This window comes from Hibiscus syriacus, unplaced genomic scaffold, assembly GCF_006381635.1.
Source record: "Hibiscus syriacus cultivar Baekdansim isolate YM2019G1 unplaced genomic scaffold, ASM638163v2 tig00110109_pilon, whole genome shotgun sequence".
NCBI lineage: Eukaryota > Viridiplantae > Streptophyta > Magnoliopsida > Malvales > Malvaceae > Hibiscus > Hibiscus syriacus.
The window spans coordinates 1,405,527-1,433,344 of record NW_024062593.1 but is presented as its reverse complement, the minus strand read 5'-3'; the positions used below and the strand labels follow the sequence as shown (position 1 = coordinate 1,433,344).

General features: G+C 35.7%; 1 pseudogene; it reads right to left on the bottom strand.

Annotated features, from left to right (window-relative positions):
- Nucleotides 1-2,181: 2,181 nt before the first annotated feature.
- LOC120215014 lies at nucleotides 2,182-23,905 on the bottom strand (annotated as a pseudogene).
- Nucleotides 23,906-27,818: the final 3,913 nt, after the last annotated feature.

Here is a 27,818-nt window from a genome sequence, read left to right as displayed (position 1 = left end):
ACTTTACCGGAAATGTAATATTTTAGGTAACGTCCAATATTAATATTTTCGGTAGAAAAATAATATTTTAAGTATAAACATTTCCAGTAACGTCTTTCCTTATATGCATGTTAAGGTGGTTGTACATGAGCCTTTTGCTTATTAATGAGTAGATTTTATATTATGTCATGCTGTTGAGTTGATGAAAGAATATATTTTACTTAATAAAATATGTTTATTTAAAACATGATTTATTTAAAAATTACATAAAAAATATAAGAAATGTTATACTAATATCAATATGTAAGGAAACTTATTTTAATAAATTTTAAACTGAATTGGCATATGGTCGGTAAATGACATCAACTCTAAGGCTTATAATAATATACAGTTTTGCCAAAAAAAAACAATTATATAAAGATTTAATATTAAAATAAGTGCTCAAACTATATATATATATATATATATATATATAGATATATATATATATTTCATTTAGGTATCTAATTTCTTTTCGATCAACATAAGTGTATGAGATTATAAATGTTACCATCAGGTTAAATATTTACGCCTTAACTACTGTTAAAAAAATACCATTAATCACTTAAAATATGACATGTAATATGTATATAATTTTAAAAATAAGTACAATTATTATTATTTTTCAGGAAAAAACTCGAAATATTTCTTAAATTTTAAAAACATCCCAAACCCTAAAATCATAATCCATAAATCCCTTACCATCAGCCCCCACAAATACTCTTCCCCTTAATCCCACCCCCCAGCAGCCCCATCTCCCACTGCGTATGACCAATTTATCAAATGATTTTCACAGCATTGGGTTTATACAAATGATTTTCGAACGACACTATATGGTTTTTGGCGGTACTAGAAATGATTTTAAATCCCTTTTCGCACGGGTTTAGGGTGGCTGCTAGAATCAATCCATCTTGTTCATAAAAATAGCTACCATGGCTAACGACCTACCTTGAACTGCTTGTGATTTCATCACAACATAAAAAAAAAGAATGATTACTTTAGTGAGGAAATTAGTTGAAGTAGTTGATCTGCAGTACCCAATTCAAAGCTGCCTGTTTTTTGCTTGCAGTATCCATTTCCATGGCTTTACCATTTCTCCAAACTGGTTACAATTTCATTGAACAGTCATTGAAGGTTCGAGTTTCTCTAACTCTTTGCAATTGTCAATCCTTTCAGTCGTTTCGGTTGAAGGCCGAATTTCCACAGCCTGAATTTCATCACCGGAAGCAGCAGGAGTGGCTCATCGTCACCAACTCAAGGTTGTTGCGGCCGTGGCTTACCAGTGCAGTGCCCATAAACAAACATTTGGGGGTGCTTTTGAAACTTTAGAAAATTAGGGTTTTTTTAAAATAATAACTTTACTTTTTCTAAGGAAAAAATAAAATTTTGAAAAGAAAAACAAAACACATGTCGTTTAACAAATTATTTTACGATCATTACGATAAAAACAATTAAAATAGCTAAGTTTGTGACGCTAACACTATATTGACCGAAAAAATTTAAAAACTTGAATGAAAAAGGAAATGTAATTTTGACATTTATTTTATATTAAACCTAATATAAATAGCTTGTAATTTCTTAACATTAATTGTAGAACATATTTATGATTATATTTTTAGTTTTTTAATTGGTAGAGTAAGTGAGATAACTTTTTATGTAAAAATATATCCATAAAAATTTATTTAACAAATTAAATAAAACGATTGGATAACTGTATAAATCTATGAATCGCATGTCCAATCCTTAAACGATAACTTTTTTAATTATCATATAAATAAGATAAAAACATTATTATTTAAAATGATAAATATTTATCATTTTTCATATTATGGGTGAAAAAAGTTGATATAAAAATATGTTCTTACGCGAACTCACTCATTAAACGATGACACCCTAAAATGGTAAAAATATTAATTTTATCATTTATTTAAAAATAATAACGTTTTATTATTTTAAAAATATTATTAATTTCATATTTATCATTTTATTTAAAAAATTATAAAAATTTAATTTATTTAAAATAATAACTTTTTAATCATTTTTCAATCCAAACATTTTAAAAAAAAATCCTCCCCAATCTTCCTCTAGTATAAGTATATATAAAGGTATTAAGCTTCATTAACACACTTCAAGCATTAATGACTTACAGTTCAAGCCATAAACTTCTGTCAGACTCACCATTTCATGTTTTGCATATATCAAAGCTTTCCATATTTTACAAATTAAACACACAAAACTGGAACCAAATCATTGGAATTTAAAGCTAGACACAAGGAACGGTCTAGACAACAAAAACAAAAGCCACTCCCAAGACCTTTTAAGTGAGCCAACTAAAATCAAAAGTGTTTCCTATATCCAGTTGCCTCCACCCCATCATCGTTAATATTTTTGATGCGTTAGAGAAACTACGGGAAACGAAAATTCGGCGAAACCAACGGTGAAAGGAAAATCACGCCTTACGAGTCGAAATATACGTACAGGGAGAACTTTGGAATGCATGAACTTACAGGACGGTGTTAACATGAAGGGCTTTGAGCAACGAAGTAGCCATTTGTTTCACCAGCACTTGCCCATCTCTGCGTTCTTCGATTAGATTCTGAAGCTTCTGCGGTAAATCGTTCTCCACTATTAATTGTTTTGGTCGCGGGTGGTGCTCATAAACAGCCTGCAAAAATAAAAATCACAATGATATTCATGATAGACATCCTTACAGTAGAGGCTTCGAGAAAACAATCTTAATGGACATAGAAAAACAAGTTTATAAGGATTGGTATCAGTCGAAACAGATTCTGGCAGCAGAAAGGGTCATACTTACCTTAATTAATTTAAGTAAAATAAGACGAGCAAAAGCATCCTGGTGATCCAATCTTGAGATTAGCAGGGGTGTCAAACCATTAACAGCTAATGTCGTGTTTATTCGAGATGATTTCCTACACACCAGAAATAAATGGGGTCAGTTTAGCAAAATTTCCACACATTGATCGCTTAAATGTCTAAAGAAAGGTGAGAGAAAACAGAGGAGGTTGAAGCTTTTTGAAAATGAAGCATAGCCAACTTCTATGCATCGATGCAAGTATAGAATTAATTTGAATTTTGAACTGTGAAATTGATGAGAATGGCTTCAAATACTAAGAAATAAACGGAGGATGTAGTATCTCGTACGTGATAATTTTCAAGAATGGCTCCAATATGGACAAAGTGTTGATCCGGACAAGACTGGAAAAACTTCACCAATCTTTGAACTGCATCCTTCTTCAGCAAAGCTTGTTCCACCTTGCGGTTGTCGTTGTCATGAGCCAAGCAGACAGCAATTGAATCTAATGCTGTCACAGACCATACTTCATCATTAAGCAAACTCAAGTACACATCCAATCCACCATGGGCCCTCAATTGCTCCCTCGAATTACGTGATGCATGAGCCATGTCACACAGTAGCGGCAATGCATTTTGCTTTAAAGGAGAATCTGACATGATAAAATTCATCAAGTGTGGAATAATTCCATTTTCCGCTGCTTGTTCCTGTCTCCTCTTATTTATCTTGCACAAATTGAACAGGGCATTGAGGACCTTCAGAACGTAAGTCAGAACTTATCAGAATAATGTCGGTGGCACCTCTCAAAAGAGCAAAAATTTATCCCGATTTAAAAAGAATCACAATCAGATAAGAGAACTTCAAACGTAAATTTGGTTTGAGATTTAAAGCTGCAGTACATGCATTACCAATTACCAATCAAAAGAGAAGGAAAAAGGGCTTAAATAGTATAATTATTAATAGGCTAAAAACAAAGAAGCCGGTATGCATAGCATACATACTACCCTCCCTCAAGGCTCAGCACTAATCAATAGTATACATGTGGATATTTGGATCAGAAGAGAGCAATGGGGAGAAAAATACACGTCTCATGAGAGAGAAAAAAGGAACAGAAAATTGCAAAGTAACAAGAAATTAGTACATTAAAAGTAGAGGGCAATTTAGATTTATTTAGCAAAACAGAAGTTTGCTAGTGGTTACAAACTCCAAAGACGATCTATGGTAAGAAACTGAAAACTTTTCAAACATCAGGTAGCCACCATCATATTATCTACTAAATTCAGTCAACATTAGAATTAAACCCAAGAGATAACAGCCCAAAATAGTAAGGGAAATATATATAGATAAAGTTAGCAGGAGTTAGATTAAAATCAGGTGCAACTCATTATGAAATAATGTGATGCCTCAGATAAGCTCAGATGATAACTCAAGTAGAAGAGGGAAGACGACATATCAAATTTTCTAGCAAATGCATCATTAGGCATAAGGATCAAAAGTATATAAGGCAAACCTCATGATGTATTTGAGAAACAAGAGGCCCATCTTTGAGTTCTAGATTTGGATCAAATACTTAATAGCATCTGCTCGTTGAAGATTCTCCAAGCAGTTTGGATCAGTGGACAAATGATTAATGCACTTCAGTATCTATGAAAAATATGACTAGTTAATACAAAGAAGAAAGGAAAAGGGAATTGAAAGTGATATAGTTTATGTACCTTTAAAAGAATAGGTGGTTCAATGCGATTGAACATCTGGAAAAGCCGGTTGAGCAAGCTTTGGCTGCACATGTAGGACTTAACAATTGTATCTGCTTGAGCAAACTCAAGAAGTAGATCTGCAACCTTTTCCAAGTACTCCCTGGCAGCATCCGCATTCATTGTTGATACCATGTTGGAGAGTAACCCTGATGAAGTCGTGCTTCCAGGTCTAGCATTTAAAACACCTGAGCCAGATAATACACCTGATGCTGTCTGAGAAGCTATACCAGATCTGGATGCTGCTCCTTCATTAAAAGCCAGTTGCCCAACTTTCTTACTCACTGTTTTATGTGGAATTTTAGGTGTAGAATCAACAATTCCGTTTTCTCTTCCATGGCCAGAGACCTCTGAAATTATAAATAACTCGCAGCCTTGAATAAATGTCCACAACTTGTGTCTTAATTACTAAGAAGCTAAGTGGAAATACCATAAATCTCATCAAAAGGTAGTGTAAAACTTTATATGCCAACTTAGAAAGTTCCAACATACTGATAAAATAATATAAGTTCCAGCATAATTATCTTTCACGGGTTCACCAATTCCTAATGATAACATGGTTATAGGAAGATAAGGTCAAACATTTACATATTTTAACATCTGCATAAAGCAATTAGCAGTAGATCAATCAATCATGAGTATTTACCTGCAAATTCAGCCATCAAGAAGTCTAATTCACCATTGACTTTCCTGTCATTATTAGCATGTAGAAGAGGTAGTATGCTTTCATGTCTCTCTGATGCTGGCAGGTGGCGAACATACTCCAATTGATCAAAAATATGTCTAGAAGGAGGTTCATTTGCCAATAGGCTAAGCAAAGGCCGAACTTGCTGTGCTTGGGTAGTTACTGAAGTGGGAAATCCATTTGATATACTTTCTATCAATTTGGGAGGTCTATCTGTAGATGTCCTGCCCGCAGAGGTACTTATCCTCTGTTGTCTGAGGTCAATCTCAGCTCTGCCAAGATCAAGTGTCCACCGATCTGAATTTTCTCGATCTCTGGAAATAGTTGAAGCTTCTTTGGTGACAATGTTTGAAACTTTTTCCAGGGGCGTCAGATCTGTCAATTTAGAACCAACTGAAACATCCACTGCTCCATTGCTAAATTGAGCTCTGCCACTGTCAATAGCAAGATAACGTGAATCCGGCAGATTGGCATCTGACCTCTGAGAAAGTGAAGTTGAAGCCCGAGAAGGTTCTTGTGCCACAGCTGTAAAGGAATGCTCAATTATTCCATGCCTAACTTTAAGGATATTAGATGGATCAGTTAGAGAGAGTGGAGCCTCACTCTGAGCAAACAAAGGATGAGAGGAATCTAATGGACCAGAACGTTGCCGTTGAGCTGAACCATCTACTGCAAATCCACCCCCAACAGATATGGTAGCAAGTCGAGTTGCCTCATTTAAACTATAAAGAGTATTAATAAGCCTCAGCAATATCCCGTTCTTAGCAGCTATCTGACAGAAATCATTCCTTGGGGTTGATCGCTGCAGCTTGAAGACCTGCCACATGCCATCAATTGCTAGGTGCACCATTTCTCTGTGTAAGAAAAGGCTAATGAGGTTTTTTCAAGGGGTAGTAGAAGAATAAAAAGGGTGCTACTGCATCAATGAAGTCGACAATGATAAATTTGGTCACTTGGTGTTAGAGCTTCCCAAAATGGTATACTGTCACAAGTCTTGCATTAAAATACATATCAACTATTAACCACATTAAAAACACACAAACCTGTACTTTGCATAATCAGCCTCTAAAAAGCCAACTAAAACAGGGATTCCACGGCAAGCTATGAACATCTGCAAAGTCAAAGAGCTATAAAAGGAAACGAATATGGTCAGTTCAAGTCTTTTCCAACAATTAAAAACAATATTAAGCAATTGAAATAATGAGAGAATTCAACACCTTGATAGACAAAGCTGCTGCAAGAAACAAGCTGCTTCCATCCGAATTTCCCGAGGACGATCAGGCCCCGCAAAACTCATTACAAACGGGATCTATAATATAACTTAAAGTGAATAAAACTGCTTAAATACTACAATCTTCACTCTCATAGTCCCTCCCTCCCTTTCTAATTTTACTTGAAAAGACCAAACAAATACACACATACACAGGAAGAAATCACAAGTACCTATGAAAACTTTTATTCACATGAACTACAACAGCCAAAGAACAAATTAAGGGTTATAAAAAAGATGATAAAGCCTCATTAAGAACTGTCATAGTAATAGCTCATTAGTGTGGAACAAGGAAGCTGCCCCTGCCTGAAAATAGGTAAGGTTATGAAAGTCCCATAACATTTTGTATCCATGAAGAGAGGAAAACAAAATAAAACGAACTCCTTGTTAGGTCCCACGACCTGTTAAGCATGCAATAAGACCTTTCCCCGTGATATATATGGATAAATGAAACAAAATGACCATAGTACTTACAAATCCCACGAGACAAGCATTCTCCTGGAAATCAGTGTTGTCTTTTACAATCTGATTAATAAGTTGAAACACAGAACATATAACCTGCAATTGCAGTAAAGATTAAGATTGTCAGTTGGTCTTCACCAAGCTAATAACCTAGTTGGAAACATTCTAAGATAATTTTACTCCTTTTCCATCTAGGAAAACAGAGTTTTCTTTTTTCCTTCTTTTTTGGGGGGAGGGGTGGGGGTGGGAAGAGAGCCTCATAGTTGACATACACGAGTTCTTGGGACATCAAGCAAGTCCATTAAAGGCAGCAAACCATGCTGTGTGACAAAAACAGTTTTCTGTTCAGGACGGTGGTGGAAAATCGCAATGAGTTTCTGACAGGAAGTCACAATTGCATCCTCTGATTCCTCTGGTCTTAGTGAGCCAACTAATCTACTAAACTCAACAGCCTATAGCACAAAAACAAAATATGCTTTTTAAATCTCTCTGCTGCCAGAAACAACAATAATGAGGAAGGTTCAAAACAAAAAATTCAATAGAAAGAAATTTGATTTTTTTTTGATAGGAATAGGAGGTCTCGTTAGGAACCTCCCTCATAGTTGACTCAGGATGGCAACTAATTGAGGGAGGAAAAGAGCACCTCAGTATATTAATAAACCAGGATTACATAAGATACACCTAACATTCTGACCCTGAATAACACAGGATAGACATAACACTCTAACCCTCAAAAATAAAACATGACATTAATACAAATAGCGATGGGAAACAAAAACCCATCCGCCTAACCCAACATCAGCTAGTTCCTGAAGTTCAACATTAAGCCTTCAACACTCAACCGATCCCCTGCTTAGCTAACCTGTCGGCCTCCAAATTGCAACTCCTAGAAACCCATCTAAGAACGATCCTTTGCATTCACACAGTCTAGGAGTATCAGCAATGTGCAACTTTTAATAGGATTGATTAGAAGAATATGCAACCTGATGAAGGCTCTCATGCTTGAGATACCTATACATGTTTCTCATACTCTTCATTTTTCCTTGAAATATCCATGTCCGACACATATATGGACATGGGTACGGAGGTAGGACCTCAAGGCCATCCAAATATAGGGAAAAACTTTAAAAACTTGAAAATACCCATGCCGAAAACATTTCAAAATCTGACACTCCCAGTCGAGTCTGAGTAACATATAACCCTACTCTCCCCAAGACCGGCAATTAAACAAAATTAAATAGAAAACTACAAAAAGGGAAGATCCTTGGATTCAAAAACTAGGAAGCAGTATAATTTATATTTTTCAATAGAAATATCTTAAAATAAAATTTACTAGATTGATTGAAATCAATAGCAAGAGATAAACTTAACATTCATTTATAAAGGATGACTAAAATCAATTGGAAAAAAATTAAGACTCAAAAAAACTAAAAGGTTACTGTAGAATAAAATTAATAATTTCTTTGGAGAAGGAATATGAAGATAGGTTCAGAAACATAAACGTGGACACTTGCATAGGTTGAAAATCATAACAGCAATAAACAATGTTCAACATAAATAATGTTGCTGTAAAAAAATTGAAACTTAAATCATCAATGTAGACAAAAATGCAAAATCCAAACAAGTAACTTCAGATATTTAACAGTATAAAAGTTACTTTAAACCTAATAGAATCAAACACCAAAACAGTAAGGATCCAAAACAACAATAGGCATGAAAACCTCAATATACTCAAGGGTGGAGTGCACTGCACAACAAAAGAGGAAAAGAGGTTCCATTACAGAGAAAAGAAGTCAAAGCACTTTTGAAAGAAACAATAGGAACCTGAAGGGGAAATAGGTTATCAGCGGGTAGCTTCTCATCTCCAAAAACCTGGCCACAACAATACCATAAACGAGAAAACATCAAGCTCATGCCTGACAGTAGCACATAAACATCATATGCCTAGAATACCAAACCACAGAGATAATTTACGCATACCAAACCATCAATGTCAATTACATCATCCTTCAAAACACCCATCATTAAGCGAAGCAGGTTACCACCTCCATTAGACTGCCCATTTCCTCTTCCATTTGTTTCTTAGCAATTGTATCCCTTAATTTCTTAGCTAGGTCATTCTTTCCAGTATCAGGCATAGTAGCTTTGTTCACATTCGATGTAGATGCAGATGTTGAAGCTTCAGCTGCACTTTCCCCCAGGTTTTTATCGAATGGGTGAAATAAGTCATCCAAGGAAGCATCTCCAGGAGGATCACTAAATCTACTTAGCCCATTACCATTAGAGATCACAGAAGCTTTCACAACCTTCACAAATGGAATTCAAATTGTAAAATTCCACTTTTACTTTCATCAGGAAACCAAAAAGGAAGGCAAGAAAGATGAATGGTAAAATGATGACAAGCTGTGTACATTTATCAGTCAAACATATAGAGCATTACTAGTCAGTAATGACCATTTTTCTAAGGGGGGAATAAAAGATCACGGAACAAAAGAATAAGACACCATTATTACAAGTTCAATCTGAACTAGAATGTGAAATCAGGTAAAAAGGTAATGAATACATCAATTGATAGTTCCCCAGCATCTTTAAAATAAAAAATAACAGCTTATTAGCTCATTAAGCAAAACATTCGAGTGAAGAAGATATTTCATGGAGATAATTGGCTCATGATGTCATAGGAAAGAAGATTAGATGTTTCAGCCAATGCAAGTCACACCTAAGCCTCCACATGGAGACATGCATAGAAATGTCAGAGAAATGCATCATACAGAAATTTTAAGCTAAATAAATTTGAATCGTATAATCCACCCAATTAACATTTTTTCAGAAACTGACAACATCCTGTGAAGCATTTACCTTTTGCAGACCAGCATCCTGAGTTATAAGTCCAAAGCCAAATGATACATCCTCAAAATCAATTGAACTTCCTTTGCCTCTATGTCCTTTTTCAGTTTGATTTCTTCTTGATTCAGGAGATCCAACATCAGAATTCATCATAACTCCATCTTGAAGTGATATATCATGAAGCTGAGCAGAACCATTGGCAGCCACCACATTCTTAGCAGAGAGTCTACCAGAACTACTCTGTAATGATAAAGTTTCATGAATTGCCAAGGTTGGAACTTGATCTGATAGTAGATCATTGTCTAAATTATTTGCAGTTTCTTCAACTCTTTCCTGATAAGAAGCCAGCTGATGAGTGACCTCTGCTGATAAGAACTCTTTCCTGGAACCCTGACAATCAAAAATTATCATTAATGTGATGAAATCAGCATCCTCTAGCATCATCTTTGGAAGAAGGGTTCAAGTTGAAAAGGTTCTCACTGTTTCTGATGCCTCCACTTCCTCCATAGGAAAACTCTCTCCAGCACTATGATTTTCTCCACTAGAGCTTTCTGCATTGGCTGCAATGTCTTCAGATATGTTTCTGCCAAAGGAATAGGAAAACAAACAGCAGTGTCAACCATCATGTGATAGAGTTGGAGTACATAAAACACGAATAGCATGGATAAGATGTATTTAATAGCTAATCCAGCAAACCAGCCAAAAAACTGTGCCAACTAAAATAAAGAAGTAGAAACACTATCTCAGCAAATGAAAAGATAAGGAGAAATGTTCCAATAATTATAGATAAAATTAAGAGTTAAACTCGAGAAACCCCCGCAGCTTCATTTTGAAGTGCATGTATTGCAATAAAGGAGTTGGATTAAAGGGCAAAAAAAAAAAAATAGGAAAATCTTCAAGAAATGCTTGAACTCCAGAGAGCTAAAAAGACCAGGTAATAAGGTTACAAAAGAAACCTTCATAACCAGATGCGTCCCATAATTTAGTATGAAAATTGAAAACTGCAAGCCCATTAAGTTATATCCAGATCAAAAGTCTAGAAAAGGCTGAAAAACTTAAAATTTGTTGCAACATACAAAATTTTATTCTAGCATTCTGGCTTCACAACAAAGTGCAACCTAAACAAATTATCTCAGACAGAAGTATGTAAATAGTACAAGATTTACAAAGTGAAATAGAGCATTCATGTATCATATGTAAAATCTATAAAGAATCCATTGGCATACTTAACGTTTGCATGATTAAAGCTGGAGATATCTTGTCAAACAAAAATCATAACCAAACAAATTGTCATGAAAATGATGTAGACTAAAATCAATTAAAAGTCTGATTATTTGAATAGCATAATGATTGTAGGTGTCCGGGTGATAACTGGGGTTGTGGGACCACGTAGCACATAACTTCATGAATGCAACCAAAATCTGTTGAACTATGTTTTGATATAACAATTTATGGCAAAATGTTTTTGGACTTGAATTGAATTTATTCAAAGTTTTCAAAAATAATGCAAAGTCCATTTAACTTGGAATTGAGCACAAAATGTTTTTCTGGACAAGAAGTACCGATATTGTTCTTACAGTATCGATACCTCATGAACAGTACCGATACTGTTCATATGGTACTGATACCAAAGGTAAGGGAAACATCGATACTCACTAGTAATATCGATACTACCAGCATTGCTCAAATTCCAGAATGCAAAAATGGTACCGATACCCAAAGGGGTATCGATTCTACTTTACATAGTAGTATCGATACAATAGGCTTAGTATCGATACCGTCAGGCCCAACGGCTAGTAATGGCTAGTTTTATTTAAAAATAACAAAGGTAGTAGCAATACTCCCTATAGGAGTACCAATACCCTCTGTACTTGGCAGTTTTATTTTGCAGAGAAAAACATCTCCAACGGCTAGAAACGGCCACAAACTCATTCCAACATATAAATACAAGTTCAAGACACTTGAAGAAGGGTTAGAACACCTATCCAAACATTCAAACACAAGAGAAGAGTTTTTCATTCCTATTTTACTTTCTCTTGTAAATATTTTGTTCTTATTAGATAAATTCTTGTAAACACCCTACCTTTTAGAAGTTTTATTTGTTTACATCTTTTTTCTTGTAAAGGGGTTTTGATTCTAGTTGATCCTTTGAAAAGGTAGGAAGTCTTGTAAAGGTTATCTCTTTGTCCTTGAAAAAGAAAGAACAAATTAGTGAATTTGTTGGAAAATCCTTGGTGAGTAGCTAAGGTAGTGGAGGTAGACTTAGTTGATAACTCGAACCACTATAAATCGTTGTGCCAATTTTTCTATCTTTTATTCTCCTTACTCCCTAAATTTTTTTTTTTTGCCAATTCACCCCCTTGATCAATTTTCGGTTGATCAAATTGAGCTTCGAAAATCCCAACAAAATCCCATCAAGTCAATTTCCAAAACATATTAAATGCATCAATTTGTTCTATACATTACCTAATGGTTCCACTATGACGCAGAGACGACCGCAAAGCACGTTTGCAATTCCGTATCCAAGGGTGAGAAAGCAGTGTTTTTGCATCAGGCCTCTGTCTGGCATCCTAAAAATTCAATAAAGTGTCACTAACAAAATAATAAATCATCAATGACTTCAAAGTGGTCGAATGAATATTAGTGATGTTTCGATACAACCTTTTGAACTTAGCAACCACCATAATATTGGTGGACAATGAATTGAACTTCAGTAGTTACCATACAAACTACGGACCAAGAATGAGGGCCATATATTCTTTAGGCCCCATGGCCATTAGTTAGTCTATGAAAATTTAGCATGATAATTTATATTTCTCAGATTTTGTTGATTTCATTTCATCTTGTGGGTGGCTGCCTCGTAAAGATTTTATGTTTGCAAGAATGTTTTCTTACTCTAGAACTTTTGGAGAGCTATTTCCCCTTCTTTTTGTTTATTAAGAGGGAGGGAGAGCTTTTGAACAATTGTATCATATGAAACATTAAGAGGGAGGGAGAGCTTTTGAACAATTGTATCATATGAACATTGTTAAGGAGACTAGTAATGAATATCTATTTGCTTTTGGTCTTAATAGAGTCCAAATAAAGATCAACACATCTCATCCCCACTAATAAAAATCTTTCCTTACTAATAAATTAATATTATTCTGACTGCTCAACCAAGCATGATTCATGGATAATAAACTTTTGATAAAATCAGTGATAGTTAAACTACAAAATCGGAACTTCATTTTTCTTCCACTCACCTTCTTAAAGCATTGGCGCAGAAAGTCAGTAATGTCTGGAGATAGGCTGTCAGGTATTGGTGGATGTTCATCCTGAGGGTAAAAAAGACATTGACAAAAATGTGCTTGTTAAAGCATTCTTCAGCGGCAAAATAAGATATGGAACAATTTAATCACTAGGGAGGAAAAGAAAAACAGAAACTCAGAAGAATTTAATCTTATGAGAAAAAAAATAGCGGCAATAGAAATGTCAGACAAACCTGCACAATCCGATAGAGAGCTGGCATAGGCTGTAGATCATAATACGGAGGCACACATGTAAGCAGTTCGATTACAGTGCAGCCAACACTCCAAATGTCAGAAGCAGCGCATACCCCTGACATTTCAATTACCTGAAATATAATTCAACGTCCAATGTTAGTCATCCATAAACCACAAATACCACACATGAAACTTGGAGAAACAATTTTTACAATTAAAAGCCACACTCAAAACATCAGTTGGAACCAAAGAACTACCTCTGGAGCCATCCAATATGGTGTTCCAACAACTGAGTGTGTGTTAATATCAGCCTCAGTTAGTTTGGTCGCAACACCAAAATCAGCAAGTTTTACAAGACCCTGAAAAGAGAAATTAAGTTAAGGGTAAGTTGGTAAGAAACCAATGTAACATGTAGGGTATGAAGGGGGTTTTTTAATGAGGCCTAATATTCTATAAAAAAAAAAAGGGTAAGTTGGTAAGAAACCAAGAGAATCCATTCACCCTATATGAAGACCATTAAAACTAACAAGGACACAAAATTATGATGAAAAAACGACATGGTGTTTTTAACGAGGCCTTTTTCTTATATATATATAAAAAAAAAGACAAAACGGCATGGTGACTATAACGAATCCGTGAACAATCTGAGCCACCAAGGTTTGGGGCAGTAAATTATGGTCACATTTCTGCAGCCCACAGGTTTTTCACTCTTAAAAAACACTTTGACTTCAGTTATATTAGCAAATTCCTATCAATGGTCAAGGAAGCTTAATTCAGTTCGTGAAGGTTGGTGTCCTCCTCCGACAGGCTTTCTTAAGATAAATGTGGATGGGGCTATGGATAGTTTTTGGCAGAAGGGTGGCATAGGTGGATTGCTTCGGGATGAGAAAGGTGTCATGCTGGATTCGTTTTCAGAGAAAGTTGGATCGGGCCCTCCAATTTTGGCAAAATTGTTGGCTATTAAGAGGGGTCTGCAGCTATTTTGGATTCAAAGTGGGCTTCAAGGGGAAGGCTAATTTTAGAATTTGATTGTCTAGTGGCTCTAGAATGGATTAAAAATCCAGCTTCTTGTACTCCTTTGTTTAAAGTTGTGGTGAATGACATTGCTAATAGTGATAAATAGGGGTGTGGTCATTAGGCATATTAAGAGAGGTGCCAATTACAAGGCAGATGAGTTTGCCAAATTGGGAATTGGGTAGGCTTGACGAGGGGGTAATATGTAGGGATTGATTGGTAGTTTGTATTGGGTTTTGTTGTTTGTTGGTAGGTGTATGATTGTAATTGGTGTCTAATGTACTGCTGTTGTATATGGTTTTTTAGTAATAAAATTAATGGCACTCTTTCCTCCATCCAATGTCCGCTGAACTACCTATGTAGATTGGCGGTTATGATGGGGGGTTTTAACGAGGCCATCTTTCTATAAAAAAATATATTAGCAAATTCCTAACTCACCACATAAGTTGCCAAAGTACAAGGTAATATGTGAATTAAGTGGATCAAATTCAATTAGCCATTAATGCCCCATAAATAAGGAGGTCATATGGTACTGTTCTCTATCTCTGCTCCCATGCTCAAATTTATAGGAAGAGAATCATTATAAATAACTGATCTGAAATAATAATAAAATTCTCTAAATTTTTGAAAGGGTCGCACCTTGTAAAATTTACAACGTTACCATGAGTGAGAAAAGTAGAGAGAGAAAGAGAGCGGGTGCGTTTGGTCGTTCATTCTCCGGTGAGGAATGGACTGTTTTTGTTGGAAATCTTAGTAAGAGAGTTACCAGAAGTGAGTTAAGAGAGATTTTCAACCATTATGGTAGAATAGTGAGGGTCTTTATCCCAAGTTTTATGGTTAAAACGAATTATAAGTCATCCACGTTTGCTTTTGTGCAATATGCGGTGGAGGAAGGTTGCAGAAGAGCAGTTATGAATGTAAATGGAACGTTGATTGATGGGAAGAGATTCACTGTGGGGGTGGCCAAGTATAAGAGGGGCAGGAAGAGAGATGCAGAGGTTAAAAGATCTCAGCTGGAAGGAATTAAGCCATTTAGGGAAGCTAATGGTAGACAGCAGGTTGACTTGGAGTCACCGAGAAGTTTGAGAGATGGCAGAACGTATAAGGAGGTTGTGAATGTGGATAACAGTAGGAGTGTGGATCAACAAAGAAGGGTGAACAGGGAAGGTCAGAAGAAAGCAAAGGAGTAAGAAATGTCTGGGATATGCACATCCCATCAGAAGATTTTTGCTGGGTGAAAAATTCCTTAACAGGGATTTTTAAAGATACATTTCAGCCTGTTATGGTGGTGCGAGCTTTGGCAAAAGAGGGGTTCCAGGTCAAGATAGTAAAGTGGGGATACGTTAGGAACGCATGCATTATTATCTTCAATACAAATGAAGAGTTCTTGAAGGCGTGGTCGAGTCTTAGAGAGAAACTTTACTGCTAGTTTGATTGGGTAGATCCATTGTTGAGTGAAGATGGAGTCCCTTTGGCTTATTGCTTGGTCGAGTTGGTTGGGTTACCACTTCTTAGCTGGAGTATTCCTTTTCTAGAGAAGCTTGGAGGAAAGTGGGGAAAGGTTGTTTGTATCCCGGAGGAAACAAGAAACAGAGATGACCTCTCTTCGGCTAGAATGCTGCTAAGGGTGGCAAGTCCGTTTGATGTACAAGAATCTGTTATTGTAGGATCTTATGGCAGATCGTTTAAAGTTAAAATTAATGTGGGATCCAGCTCTAATGCTTTCTCTGAAGCTTATGGAGACGTGAGGCAGATTTTGTCATTTGGCAACTGCAGTGACGAAGTGTCAAAGGAGGAAGATGATAGAAACAAAGATAAGGTAGGAGACAACAGGGAGAACTCTGCAGAAGGTTTCTGGTCAAAAGTTGACACGTGGCTTCAGAACAGTCAAGAAAGGAGGACGTTAGAAGAAGGTGGGGAACAGGATTTGGAAAATAAGTCAGACACTCTGCCCAATAGTAATGGGGTGTCAGACAAGTTTGAATTTGAATTAAATCCCAGGGGGGAGTTTGCAGGCCTTGGCTGAGAGAGGTTGCGGTCCAGAGTTCAGCCCATTCGGAGTCTAATTGGGAGTCTTATTCTCCTGTTACTAAAATTATTCCAGCTGGCCCTGCTGTGAAGTTGAATTGGGCTAGGCTAGCAAACAAGAATAAGGAGCAGAATCTGTCTGAATTTTTTGCAGAAGAAAGAAGTGTATCAATAGAAGAAGGAAAAAATGGGGATCTGGAAGACGAAGATATTATGATAGGTTTGTCAATTAGGAGTGCTCCTGTTGGCAGAAGGGGAAGAGGACGCTATGCTCGAGTTTATAAAAGGTCAAGAGATAGAAGAATATGGTTGTGTCCAGCTATTGAAGATGATGTCTTCTGTCCCATGGCTTCTCCGAAGCTTAAGCATAACAATTATGTTCCTAGAAGTATAAAGCAGTTTCCTACGAATAGTATTGGAAAGGGACAAGATAAGGACTTCAATGGTTCTGCCGATTTTCAGAATACATCTACGATCCCTACCATTTGTAATGATGTTGTTGAAAGGGTGGAAGCTATTTCTGTGAATGCTTCAGGGAAAGGAAATGAAAAGAGAAGGAAGAGAAGGAAGAGGAGAGCCTTAATTTCTGAAGCTATTGACTTGGTTAATATTTATACTGCTTCTTCTTCCTCTTTTGTGGAATTACTGAAGGAAGCAGTGGATACTTGGGAAGTATGTGAGATGTTAGGTATTTCATTTAAGGAAGGGAAGGAGGCTTTTATTGATAAATTATTATGTCTTGGTCAAGAGACAGATGCAGTTAGGGGTGGATGAAGGCTGCTCAGTTTTAGCTGAGTGTAGGGGGAGTAATTCTTTTTTATGAATAATTTTAGTATTATTTCGTGGAACATTAGGGGTCTTGGGAGGAGGGAGAAGTGTGTAGCTGCAGCAAGGTTAGTCAAGAAGACGAAACCAGTTTTTCTTTTCATTCAAGAATCTAAGTTGGAAAGATGCCATGGGGCTATTTTTAGAAGGATTGGAGGTAACTTGTTAAAGGGGGTGTTGGTTTCTCCAGCACAGGGGTCATCGGGGGGATTGATTACATTGTGGAATGAGAACGTGGTTCAAGTCATTGATCAGTTTGTGCATAGTATGTTTCTGGCGTTAGTAGGAAAATCTAAGCATGGTTCTATGGAGTTTGTAGCTATTAATGTTTATGGGCCTACAGTCGAAGCTGAGAAGGAGGTTTTTTATGGGGAGTTGCTGAAGTATGTTAGAGCTCTAAATTTACCAGTGTGTTTAGGGGGAGACTTCAACGCGTATCTTGATTCAGAAGAAAAGATAGGCAAATCACAAAATTGGCATACTATTGATATTTTCAGGTCATTCGTGCAAAAAGCCAATCTCATTAACTTGCCTATGTCAGGAGGTTCTTTCACTTGGTGCAGTAATAGAGAATCTTCAACATGGGTGAGATTGGACAGGTTCCTTATTTGCGCAAGATTCCTTAAGATTTTCCCTAACATTGTGCAGTCGATTTTACCAAAATCTATTTCAGACCATAATCCAGTCTTGCTGGAGGATAAATCTACAAATTGGGGTCCAAAACCTTTTAGGTTCTTTAATTTTCTTTTAGAAGAACAAGGTTTTGATGATTTAGTTGCAGACTCACTGGAAGTAGAAGAGAAGAAGAACAATAGTGGTGGAATTTTTAGAATCCTGCAGGGTGCAAAAAATGAAATCAGAAACTGGTCTGGAAGTGGACATTTAGGGCTGTCAGAGTCAATTTCGTTGCTGGAAATTAAAATTAACAGTCTGGATTTAAAGTTTCAAGGTGGAAAGCAGTCTGCAGGGGATTGGGCACAATTGATTGAGTCTAAAAAGGAATTATGGAGACTGTTAAGGATCGAGGAGAGAATTTGGTTTCAAAAATCTAGAAACAGATGGATTAAAGATGGCGACAGGAATACAAGGTTTTTTCATCTTAGTGCATTGAAAAGGAATAGATTCAACACTATTCATTCTATCAATTTTAAAGGCAAAGTTATTTCGGATCCAGAAAAGATAAAAGACTGTGTGTTTTAAGTTTTTCAAGAATGCATATAATGAAAAAGCTACGCTGGAAGTTGAGGGCTTGAATTTTGATTTTAAACAGTTGTCTCAAGTTCAAAGTGATTCTCTAGAAGAGGTGTTTACAGAGCAAGAAGTGTGGCAAGCAATTTCATCTTCTGATAGTGCAAAAGCTCCAGGGCCGGATGGTTTCACAATGGGTTTTTACAAGAAGTATTGGAATTTGTTAAAGGTGAAGATTATGGAGTTTTTTTCAGATTTTTACAATGGAAAGCAGTGGGTTCATGGGGTGAATCATGCTTTTATTACCTTGATTCCAAAGAAAGGTAATCCTGAGAGTATTGAAGATTATAGACCTATTAGTCTAGTGGGCAACTTGTATAAGATTCTCTCTAAGGTTCTTTCGAAAAGACTTTCTTCTTGTGTTAAAGATATTGTTAGCCCTACACAGTTCGCGTTTATTCCGGGGAGGCAATTGTTGGATTGCGCCTGTTTAGCAAATGAAGGCATCGATTATTGGAGGAAACAAGGGCTGCAGGGGGTTGTTTTCAAAGTGGATTTTAGCAGAGCTTATGACACCGTGGATTGGCAGATTCTGTTAAGGCTTATGAAGGAGATGGGCTTCGGAGAAAGGTGGTGTTCTTGGATAAATCAGTGTATTTCTACAGCTTCTATATCTATTCTACTGAATGGGTCTCCTACAAAAGAGTTTCATATTGCTAAAGGTTTGCGACAAGGATGTAGTCTTTCTCCTCTTTTGTTTAATGTGGTTGGTGAACTCCTTCATATGATGTTAAATAAAGCTGTGGAATTAGGATTATTTCAAGGGTTTTCTTTTGGAAATGTGCAAAACAGTTTCAATTTGACCCATCTTCAGTTTGCGGATGACTTAATTATTTTTTGTCGAGCCTCCATCACTCAAATTAAAAACGTTAGACGAGTGTTGATGATTTTTAGTTTTATGACGGGGCTTCATCTTAATTTAGTTAAGAGTAAATTGTATGGTATTAATGTGGAGGAGGACACACTGAGAAATTGGGCTATGGACATTGGTTGCTCTATTGGTTCCTTTCCGACAGTTTATTTAGGCCTTCCGTTAGGGGCTAAAAGAAACTGTGAGAAACTGTGGGAGCCAGTCCTAGCTAACTTTGATAAGAAATTGGCGGGATGGAAAGCTTCTTCTTTGTCTATGGTCGGTAGATTGGTGCTTATTAAGTCGGTTTTATCCTCTTTACCTATCTTTTATCTCTCTATTTTCAAGATTCCAGCTAAAATCTGTCAAAAATTAAACTCTTTGATGGCGAATTTTTTATGGGGTGGAGAAGAAAAGAAGAAAATGCATTGGGTGAGTTGGATTAAGATTTGTAAATCGAAGTGTGGAGGTGGTCTAGGAGTTGTTGATTTGAAGCTTATTAATAGAGCACTATTGGGAAAGTGGGTGTGGAAGTTTGCCAACGAAAAAGAATCTTTGTGGAAAAAGTTCTTATGTTCTAAACATAGTGTTAGTTGTCTTTCTATGGATGTCAATAAAGTCTCCTCCCACAAGGACTCTTGGATTTGGAGAGGTATTATGAATAGCTACATGAAGGATGATTTCTTTGGAGGATGCATTAGATCTCATGCGAGGTTACAAGTTGGGAATGGCAATTCGATTTTCTTTTGGAATGATACATGGTTGGGGGATTTTCCATTGAAAGTTCTTTTCCCTAGGATTTTTGCTCTGTCAACAAATCAAGGGGGTAAGGTTGCTGAATTTGGTAGTTTTGATTTGAATGGTTGGGAGTGGAATATTAAGACTAGGAGGAATCTATGCGATTGGGAAGTGGCTCAGCTGGTTGATCTATTGGACAAGCTCAATGTTATCAAATTAAATGAATCTTTGGAGGATTGTATGCTTTGGGTTGGTGCGGGTGAGGGTTTGTATTCCGTTAAAGCTTGCACGAAATCTTTCTACTCAGTGGACGAGGATAACTTTAGGTGGAACAAATGTGTTTGGCAAGGTCTGGTTCCTCCTAGAGTAGAGGTTTTCCTTTAGCAAGTATCACTTAATAAAGTAGCGGTTAGAGGGGAATTGAAGAAAAGGGGGGTTCCCTTAGGGGAGGACTCTCAATGCCCCTTTTGCAATCAAGCAGAGGAATCAGTTCAGCATCTGTTTATTTCCTGCCAGTTTTCCTGGGTACTATGGAACAGAATCATAACCTACTGGGGTATCAAGTTAGCCTTACCTACTGATCCTTCTTCAATTCTAATTTCATGGTCTGTTCTTAGGCCATTTTCTAATATGTGGAAGTTTATTCCGGAGGCTGTTTTATGGTCGATTTGGAAGATGAGAAACGAAATTGTTTTTGAAAGAGGCAAGCTGGACACATCCTCATTGTTTTTCACAGTCAGGTTAAGGCTTGCGAAATGGTTCCTAGCTAAGTATCCTTTATCCTCTATTCAAGTGGACTCTCTAATTGGTGATCCTTCATTGGCTGATAATATTTCAGCTTCTCTTGATTCGAACAGGCCTGTGGTTTACTGGAGTCCTCCTCCAGTCGATATTTTTAAGTTTAACGTGGATGGAGCAGTTAGTAGGGTTGGGTTGTTAGCAGGAATTGTGGGCATTCTTAGAGATTGGAATCGGATTAAATTGATGTCGTTTTCAGAAAAAATAGGGCCTACTCCTATCATTTTAGCAGAGTTAAAAGCTATCAAAAGAGGAATAGACATCTTTGTGTCATCAGAATGGGTATTGAAGGGAAGGCTTATTATTGAATCTGATTGCAAGTTAGCTGCGGAGTGGTTGAAATATCAGGAGTCAGTTCCACCTTTTCTTTTAAATTTTGTCAAGGATATTGCGGATGCGGTTTCTGAGTATGAGGTCATTGTGAGGTGGATTCCGAGAAGCTATAATTGCGAGGCAGATTTGCTTGCAAAGGAGGGGATTGGGTAGTGGGTCACTTTTTTAGTACTGGGTTCGGAGGTTTTTCATCAAGGCGTTATAAGAGTGTGCTTAAGTTTTATGTATCTTAAAGGAGTGGTTTTAGTTTTATGTAATTTTTACATTATCAATATATTAAGGTTCTCTATTCCTCCTTCCCCTAGTAGGTTCTGACCTAATGGTAAGGACTACTAAGAAGGAGGTTTTTATGAGACCTACTTTTCCTATCAAAAAAAAAATTTCTCTAAGGATAAGACAAGATAAAATAGCATTACCTCTTTAGTTAACAAAATATTTGCACCCTTAATATCTCGATGGATGACACCCTGTTCATGTAGGTAAACCAAGCCTTCCAAAACCTGTTTAACGTGTAATTAGCATGTCCAAATGATACTTGAATAGGGAAATGAAGGAGAAAATTACAGAAATACAAACCTGAGAAATATAAACAGCCACCAATGATTCTGGAAAAGGCCCAAATTTATTGGGTTTAATAATGTTTGCAAGAGAACCATTCTCCACATACCTATTAAAATGTGAAACAATAACTAGAAGTTTCTTAACATCTCAGAGAACATGCAATCACAATGTAAGGTTTCGATTTCTTACTCAAGAATTATATGCAGATGAGTCTTTGTCTTCGATGATCCAAGATACTTCACAATGTTTTTATGGTTCAAATTCTGCAAAGAAGCTCAAATGTTAATTAGCATCAGCAAGATACCGACACTTTATACCATGTATTCCAACCAGCAGCAGACAAATACCACAAAGATTACCAATAAACAGCAAATAATGGACAGGAGGATTAATAGTTGTTACACAGACAACAGGCAATAAGACAACTTCAGCGCACATATGGCAAACCCATACATCAAATAAGCAAGAGAGAACTTTGATGTAGCATTTAAGTACAAGAAGCACCAAAATAGACCCAAAAAGCAGTTAAAAGAGGGAGTTACCTTCAATAGATCAATCTCTTGCTGCAATGTTAGTCCGTTCCACCAGCCAAGTGTATCCAAAAGAAAAAGGCAATTTGTCAGCCAAGCTAACACAAACGAAACTGGAAATAGTAAATGCATATCTCAGATATAGCATTCTAAGGACCAGATATAAAAATTTATATTCATTTTGAATGTTTGATACCTAATTCTTTTGAAATGTTGGAAAAATATATTAAATAGACCACAATTATGACCTTGAACGATCAATGAGCTCTGAATAATGACAATAAATACAGCAGGTCTCATAGAAACAAGGCAATTTTATTGACAAGGAGAAATTTACAAGTACTCATTGATTGCACACTATGGCCGTCTGTAGTAAAATGCAACTGAACATTGCTGATCAGACAAATAAACTTAAATATGGCAAGTCTTATTTAACTTGGATACAAAACATGTAGCTTGTCAATATAAGTAAGGTTAAGTATATCACTGATGTTTTATCATGAGAAAAGTTCCTTATTAATAGAAATTAAAAAACATGCCAACCAACCGAAAAGCTACATATTCAAACACTCGTCCATCCATCAGACTGCCTTGAAACAATTGTGTTGCAAAAAGTAAAAGAACCTGACTGTAATTTTATATATGGAAACATGACAACTAATGAACTGACCCTAATCTAGCAAGCCATCTTACTGAAAACCCCAAACTAATTTTAAGTATGCGCAAATATAGAAATTCCAAGGCAAAAATCAAATAGGAAAATCTAACCATTATAATATTGAGATCCTCCTGTGCTATATTCTCCAAAGATACTTGTTTAATCGCAACAAAGTCTCCATTCTCCAAATCCAAACCTTTATAAACACGTCCATAAGCACCTTTTCCAATTTCATCTCCAAGCATCTATATATATAAAAAAACAGAAGACAAAATCTAAATTTCAAAATACTTCATACGTTTCTCAAATGTGTGCTCCATTCCTATAAAAATTAATTAACTTAAGGGAAAAAAAACTTACTTCAGCTTTCCAAAGAGAGCTTAAAAACAAAAACAAAAAAAAAGGAAAAGGGAGATTGAAAGTGTGTAATGCTTTCATTTATCCTTTTTCCCCTCCAATTTGTCGTCAACTCACTGAAATGACTGACATTTGACTAACAAAACCTTCACATCTTAATTTTCATTTGCATTCTATTTCTTTCATCCACTCAATTCTATAACCGACCAAAACAGTAATTAACAGTAACTCAAGGAAAATAGATCGAATTATGGAAATAGACTCACGTATTTGTTGTCAAGAGTTTTGGATTTGTGGAAAGCAGTTGAAGGTGCTTGCCGAGACATTACTTTGGGCTTCGTGTATATTCTTCTTCTGCTGTTGCTGCTTCTCTTCCCTTGTTTTCTGTTGTTTTAAGAGATGACAAAGGCAATTTTGGTCACTCTTTTAAAAGAACCCTACTAGAATAAATGATCCATCTTTTGAAGACGAAAAAATTAGGGTTTAGAATCGCAGGAATCCAGCAGCGACGCTAGAGCTCCTGCGAGGCCAAAGCCAAAAGGAATTCAAAGGGAAAGGAAAAGGCAGAGAAATGAAAAAAACAAGAAAAAGAAAGAAAGTGAAAGAACGAAAGAGAGAAGAGGAGGACCAGTAGGAAGACTTTTAACACTATTTACTAATTGGCGTCTGGATAAATTGTACTAATAAATACTGATTTTTTTTCTTCTCATTTTTCATAAAATAATGAGATAAATTAATCCCTAAATTTTATAATTTTTCTTAATCTAGTCCCTAAATTTTTAATCATATTAATCTTTGAATTTAGATTTTTATTATTTTGATGGCATATCACTTGATGTTGTGTCATAGAGTATAATTTCAAAGTGATCTTTTATTAAAAACTTAAAAATAGGAAAAGTTATCAAATATAATGATTAATGTAGAGTAAAAAGTAATAAAAATTAAACTGAAAAATAATATTAAATTAAAATCTACATAGAAATGAAATGAAAAAAAAACAAAACAAAACCACACAAAAAATGAAATAAAATAAAAATAACACAAAAAATCAAATAAAATAAAAATAAAGGAAATAGAGAAAGAAACGATACTCCGTCGTCTCTTTTAGATCTTTGTTGATAAAAAAATTTGTTCTTCTCCGACATTGTTCGACGTTCGGGATTGAACCATGATTATTGGGAATAGTAGTTCCCATCAAATAGGCTAGAGAAAAAAATTGAAGATAATTGGAATAAAAGAAGGAGACGGAGAATGGGAGATGGTCGAGGACAAAGGAGAAAAGAGGATGGGTGAGGAGGTCGCAGTCGGAGAGAAAGGAGATAAAAAAAAAGATAAACTAATGGAAATGAAGGACAAAAGATAAAAAGTTGATGGTTAATTAGTAACTGACAATCAACATAGAACTGATATCGTTTATGACTAAATGAGAAAAAAAAAAGGCATAATTTAAATGTAAAAGGTAAAATAATTATTTTTTATCACTTTTTAGTCATGTCACTTTAATTATTATTGAGTAATAATTAACTTAAATGCCAATTTTTAATTAAACTTAAATTTTATGACAATAGATCATTAAAAGTAAGTAATTTAATTATTTTAATATTGATTTAAATTAAAAATTATAAATCTCGAATAATATTACATTTAAAGAAATAGAAAATAAATTATACCATTCTTTTAATGATCAATCAAAGTATAAAAATGACCTGGGTAGTTTAAAATGTTAAAATGCATCCATGTTCTATTTTAATAAAAGAATCAGGTATGAAATTGAAAAGAATTACTAAAGTCGAGTACCAATTTGTACATTAACCCTTTACAAAATAATAGAATAACTTTCACTTTCCATCGCTGATTGGAAGTGTCGGATGCCACCAGCCGACAGCTAAAACACAGGCATATTAGCAAAAAGACAGCACAAAACGACTTGAACACGCTCCATTAGATTGGTCAGAGCTCAAAATTGATAAGAATATACTTACTCAGGAAAAATTGAGTAAAATTTATCATTATAAACCGCAAATGAAAATTAAATTTACAATATTTATATTTATAAACATAGAATTTAATAACATTTTCAGTTTCTTTTATCTTAAGAAAAGAAATTAAAAAGACACAATTCAAAGATTAATACAGTTTTAATGGCAAGGTCCAAGTCTAATCAGATTTTTAATTTTATGATATTTATTTTATTTTTATAAACTATCAATTTACATCATATAAAAATAAATGTATATTACTTTAATATTATGCATCTCCTAAACTCAGACTAACACTTCATGAAGAAACGACTTTTCAATAAGATATGTAATAAGTCCACGTGATTATCATAGCCAAAGTTAATGTGACTATCTACTTTACATGTAACCTATGAGTAGAAATAATAATTTTATGCCTGACACCCGTACTAAAAACTACTATAAAACAACTCGAATAAAATTGAGAGAAGGGATGAAACCCTCTTGCTTCTACTCATCTCTCTTTTACCTCCTAATGAACATAAAATATCTTAAACATATCAACGATTATTCTTTCACTAATTACGGCTTTTTTCAACAAAAAAAATTATGTTTTTGACCATGAAGATATCTATTTTGTTTGTTAACAAATAAGTCGAGTGAAAAAATGATTTTGATTGAGTAATTTCCAAAGTTATCATTACAATGTATACGAAATCATATTATAAACAAGTAAATTACAATATTTTCATCATATTCTCGAACTACGAATAGTTATTATCTATCCGTTTTAATAGTTCAAATCTAGATCGTATGTCAAACTTTAACGATATACATATATAATTACATATATTATCTGGTAGTGGGTATGAAGTGCTGTCGTAGTGAAACTCAGTAATGGTAGCTGAGAGCTGAAACCTTGGCCTGGAGACCTTCTTGAATGTAAACAAAGATGTAGTCTGCACCAAGGTTAAAGACCTTAAGCCATTGTGGAAGCTCATATGTGTTCTTGACCGGAGTTGGTGAAAATCCCCATAAAGGCCCCCTCAGATCTTCCACCGCCACCTTCAAATCCTTATCGGCTTTCCAGATATGTTATTTATTATCACCTTGTGGCGGTAGTAACTTGTTTTCCCAACGTTCCATGTGTTGGTAATCGAGTGCAGGAACTTAACCGGTGAGCCGCCTGCAGAATATTTGCAAAACCCAGATTATAAGAAATTTCAACTAAACCCATATTATATTCCGGTTGTTCGGAATAGCCAAGTCGCAGCCCACAACAGCTCATTCTTCAAAGAAAAAATTTCATTGAGAACAATGAACATCTGCACATAATAGAGGAATGCAGGATGAACAAAGATAATATATTACTTACCGAATAACCGAACGATTTATGAAACTGCTTAGCACACTGAATGGAATTATCGTATATGCCTCTAAATCTGTCAGCAAACGAGAAAAACTGCGAAGATCGATCAAAGATTGAAACGTTAGTGAAAAATGTGTGCTAATAGAATGATACAATGGGACTAGTAGATGTTTGTTTACCTGCTTGGCATGGACTAGGAGGAGATCCGAGTAAGAAGAGTTGTAAAGTTTGAAAGCTATAGCAGCAGCAGCCAAAGCAGCAGCCGTTTCACCACCAGAGGACATTAGGTTGAGTGTGAGCCTTGATGAAGTATTCCGTGCCCCATCGGATCGCCCACAAAGTATGTCCCATTTGGTTTAGATCAGTAATTTCCTTCCTGTATTCAGTTGTTTCCCACGCGAGCATCGTAACAGTAAACGCCATCGGCAACCCGAACTTCACATGATCCTCTGCATCATAGTATCCTCCCATCAAGTCCACCTGCATTATCATACCATCATCATCACCAAAACAAGTTCAAACACACGATGAGCTCTTACTTCAATCTTTACTTCTTACTCCTTGAAGAGAACCGTCCTCGAGGCCGGAGTCACCTCGCCACTTGATACGCTGGTCGAACGGCAGTTTACCCGACCTCTGTGCCTCGAAGAACATGAAGGTCTTGTCGAGAGCTTCACCGTAGTTGAACTCAGCGACAACAATGGCTGCTTGGAATGCCAGCACCCCAACCAGCAGGATAAGTTGAGCACCGGCGTCAAATTTATCCCTGATATGAAGAAGAGAGCTTGGATTATTGGTTCTCATTTCAACATATGCTTTTATAGATGACAGAGACTTACTGAAGGGAAAGAAAAACAAAAACATGTTTGAAAATTTGTCTGAAATTGATTACAAGGTTATAGTGGTAGCCTCCACGTTTTAATTCCAACAATCAAGTAGAGATTCTCACGTTCTATATAATAATTTATAATTGTACGTGCAATATATATATATATATATATATATATGAAGGTTGACAAATACTGTTAGTACAATATTCTTTGGAAGAACCTCACAGAAAATCAAGCGTTGAGATTGCAAAACATGTAGCCGACTTTGGGACAAAACATTATTAGATTTATAAACTAATTTAAACGTTTGTTTTGTCAACCTTTAAATAATATATTCATTATCTTGCTACGTTCAAGCAGTACGGATATGTATTTTTTTCTATAATGT